Raw genomic sequence first — 4,597 nt, 5'->3', positions numbered from 1 at the left:
GGTCCAGAGACGTTCGCGGTCGCCCCATCGTGATGATCAGAGGTCAACAAATTTGCAACAACTTCAATTCCTCGACATGCACCTCTTCCCTTTGTCGCTTCCTCCACATTTGCAGCTTCTGCGGCGAAGCTCACGCTCGCTCCGCCTGCCCCCGCCGGCCTTTCCATGCTCGCTCCACCTTCAGCGTTCCCAAATGACTACTGGCTTTTTTGTCTACCCCAATCGATATCCCTGCTCTTGCTTCCGAACTGCTCCGTCACCCCGACCCCTCTTCCACCCACATCTTACTCGACGGCCTTTCCCTAGGATTCTCACCAGGACTGTGCACACTTCCTTCTTCCCCTGTCTTTTGCAAAAATTTGCAATCTGCCACCGCCGATCCCCAGTCCGTTGATTCCTTGTTAGCATCTGAAGTCGAGAATGGTTTCATGATCGGCCCTCTCGACTCTCCCCCATTCCCCGTATACCGCATCAATCCCATCGGTATAGCGGTCCGTAAGTATTCCGGTAAAAAAAACGCCTCATAATTGACTTGTCACCCCCCATAACTCCCGCGTGCCAAGTCTCAATAGTCTTATTCCCAGTTCAGACTTCTCCCTCCACTACGCCACAATCGACCATGCCATTTCTCTCATCAAAATCGCAGGTCCGGGCGCCTGGCTCGCTAAGGCCGACATCTCCAGTGCCTTTAAAGTTATGCCTCTCGATCCAGACTTCTGGCACCTCTTCGGAGTTCATTGGCGGAACAAGTTCTTCTTCGCAATCCGCCTGACTTTCGGATGCAGGAGTAGCCCAAAAAATTTTCTATACCTTAGCCGAAGCTCTCTGCTGGATCCTCTTAAATAACTATAGGCTTTCTTTTCTCGTCCACCTTCTCGACGATTTCCTTACCATAGATTTTCCTCACGCCCCACCCGCAAGAGCCTCTTCCACACTTACTTCCGTTTTCGGGAAACTAGGGGTACCTCTCGCCACAGACAAAACAACCGGTCCCTCTCATATAATCCAATTCCTCGGGATCACCCTCAATTCCATCAATTTCTCTGCCTCCCTGCCTCGCAACAAGATCGACAGGATCCAGACGTATATCTCTACCTATTCTTCTGCCAATTCTTGCACAAAGAGTGAACTTCTCTCTCTGCTCGGCCACCTCAATTACGCCATGCGTATCATTCCCCAAGGACGGTCATTCATCTCCTACCTTCTCGACCTCACCTCTTCCGTGTCCTCTTCTTATCACCACGTAAGCCTTTCAGCCGACTGCAAATCCGAGCTCAGGCTCTGGCAGCTTTTCTTGGCCAACTGGAATGGCATATCTTCTACGATGACCTCCTCTCCAATGCCGAGGATATCCAGCTTTTCACAGACGCAGCCCCCTCAGTCGGCTTCGGAGGCTATTACAAAGGCCAGTGGTTTGCGGCCCCTTGGCCTCCTGAACTCTCTTCGATCCCTCTCGCCGACCAGTCATCGGCCCTGTTCGAAATATTTCCAATTGTCATTGCAGCTTCTCTTTGGGGCCACAATTGGAAACAAAAATCCGTCCTTATCCATTCGGACAACTATGCAGTAGTCCATATAATCAACAAAGGAAGGTCTTCATCCCGACCTATCATGAAATTTCTCCGCCTCCTTAAATGGATTTCTCTCACACATCAATTCGTCCTCGTAGCTGCTCACATTCCAGGTCACCTTAATGAGATAGCTGACTCTCTCTCTCGCTTTCAATTTCAGAAATTCAGGAACTTGGCACCAGATGCAAGACCGAACCCATGCACAGTACCTCCCTATTCGGAACTCACGTTCCTCTGAATCATCCTTTCCATCACTACGTCCAACTGGCCCAGCAAACTATCCTCTTAGGGATTGCCCCTCGAACTCTCAACTCTTACTGGACTGCCTGGAAGGGCTTCCAATCCTTCCATGAACATAAAATTCCCTTCTTTCGATATTCTCACTGTATCATCCTTCGTTTCCTATTGTAGAAACTCACCCAAGGTACGAGCGTCCACCACCAAAGTATACCTGTGTGGCATCCACTTCTTCCATAAACTCCTTTTCGGCACGACCTGTCCCTCCCTTATCCACCCTCAAATTAGTCTCCTGCTTAAAGGCTTTCAGCGGCTTGAAAAACCACTTCCGAACCAACGTGCACCACTTACTTCGTATATCCTCGAATCTTGCATCTACATTCTCAGGTCGGGTTACCACTCACCCTGGGTCGACCGCACTCTCGAATCTTTATTCTTGTTAGCCTTCTTCGGCTTCCTAAGATGCTCCGAAATTACCGCCGCTTCCGCATCCTTCGATCCCTCTTCTCAACCCTGCTTATCCGACATCTCCATGCTATCTTCCGATACACTGACCTTCTATCTCAAGAAAAGCAAAACCGACCAACTCGGGTCCGGCACTCTCATCTATTATTTCAAACTCTGTTCATACGTAAGCCCATACGAGCCTCTATCCCATTACGCACATCTTCGCACTGCTGCCGGAGCTTTGCCTACTGACCCTCTGTTCGTAAACGAGAAGGGCCGTATCGTGACCCGCAACTGGTTCCTCTCTCACCTCTACGACATCCTTCTAACCGGCGGATACCCCCCTGAACAATTCTCTGGGCACTCCTTCAGAGCAGGGGCCGCGTCCTCTGCCGCTCGTCAAGGCATACCCGAGTATCTCATCAAGCAACTCGGCCGCTGGTCCGCCGAGGCTTATCATGCATACATCAAAACTAACCCCAGTACCCTCAAGCAGGCACTTTCTCTCCTCGGCTGAATTAGTTTAACAATCACTTGGTTTTGTTTTTGTTTTTGTTTTTGTTTCTGCACAGGTGACCGGGGGTCCCGCTTGGTTCTTTTGGGGGTCCTATCCTCCCCGTCCAACGGCCGGGAGGTTGGCCCTCAGCCAAGCGGGTTACGCCAAATCTCCACATCTCAATAAATGATTCTAATTTCTCCCAAGCTTTCGGCTGCCATCATTCCTCGTGAAATTATCATTTTATACACCATTGGAATATAAATTCTCTCTAGAACTAAATTTATCTAAACTTAAATGTTCAGTGCCAAATGTTAAGTGCCAAAGCAAATGTAGAACATTCTATGCAAGTGTGCTATGTACCTGATCTATGGCATAAATAACACTGGATAAATTTAATCAACTGATTAATGAGTGGATTTTCTGCATGTATACATTGACATTGAATTACCTGTGATTTTGTTGAAGAACGAAAATGAGCAAAGGGATATTTAAGACAGAGGTCTAATCTTACTAAATCTTTTGACTATAAATAAAAAACAATAGGAATTCTTACATGTATGTCTACATCACACATCAGGATGAGTGTTCTGTAGTCTGATAAGTAAATAACAACACTAAATACCAAAGAAGGTTTTTTTTAAAGTTAGTTAGGACTGATATTTTGCTGTGCGTGAGATTTACATACTGTACATGTTGCTTTGACATGATGTTATAGGTACACTGACAGCTAATCTGCACCGGTGTTTCTGATTAAGCAGATTAAGGCCAAAACCTATATTACAAAATGTGACATTGTTATGGCAAAGAATAATACCAAAATAATACTCTCTCAGTGCTTTGTATTATTCTATCTGAACTAAATTATTTCCATTTTTTTTCTACAAAAGAAATAATGACATATTTTGTCGCATACTTAAAACTTAAAAAAATGCAGAATAGGAAACTCCACACAATTTCATAATTCATTATACAGTATTTATGTCTGTTTATTTTTAAATAAATTGGATTGGATCAAGTTTAACAGTATTTAAAAATGAAATTACTCTTGCCATTACTTATTTGGTAATGTTCAATGTTTTTATAATTCACTGGGGAGGCTCTGCAGCTCAAAAAACATGTGTATTTTCTCCCATCAAACTGGATGAAGGTTAATGTAACCTTTAAATTAATACAGATGTAAAGGTTGCATAAAAAAATCAATATACATGTTTCATATAATCTTAACTTATTAATATGATTTGGTGACATTTCACAAAATCATTGCTATGGGATATTCTGTATTCATATTACAACATAAGCCTCACTGGCATGAAGAGTTTAATTCAGAACTAGTATCCATTCCTACTATATTAATACCTGTAGTTATACATTTAATATTACTTTTACTTTTACTGGCATAACTATATTGTGTTCAATATATGATAACTGAATAAGTTATTTTAAAACAAAACACCAGTGTTTTTATAACACAGAGCTGTTTTCATGTATGTTTTATAAACTAATAGATAATTTTAAAACACAAAAGTATAAGATATATAACATTTATAAAGTATAAAAAGCATAGCTTCACAAAGCAAAGGGTTTTTTATGCTTTTTCAACTAAAAAGACACCACTGAGGATAACCACAACATAAAGAATAACTCATTCTCAGCTTCATTAACATATTGAAAATGCCACACCCCCCAACTCATTTAATCAAACAGACGCTCACCGCCAGACCTGCCCATAAGCCACTGTAGTCGGTCTTACGGGAGGTTGATGGTTCCATTGCTGACAAGGTTACAAACACCAACTGGGTGGAGAGTCTAAGTAGGAAGATTAATTACAGGGGAGAAAATTCAA

General features: G+C 43.4%; 1 pseudogene; it reads left to right on the top strand.

Moving 5' to 3' along the window:
* Window positions 1-531: 531 nt before the first annotated feature.
* On the top strand, window positions 532-1,993 carry LOC148655005 (uncharacterized; annotated as a pseudogene).
* The last annotated feature ends 2,604 nt before the right edge of the window (window positions 1,994-4,597 follow it).

The sequence above is a fragment of the Lepisosteus platostomus genome, chromosome 9 (genome assembly GCF_059453375.1).
Source record: "Lepisosteus platostomus isolate fLepPlt1 chromosome 9, fLepPlt1.hap1, whole genome shotgun sequence".
Taxonomy (NCBI): domain Eukaryota; kingdom Metazoa; phylum Chordata; class Actinopteri; order Semionotiformes; family Lepisosteidae; genus Lepisosteus; species Lepisosteus platostomus.
Note: the sequence above shows the minus strand (reverse complement) of the source record. Positions and strands in the feature narration are given on the sequence as shown.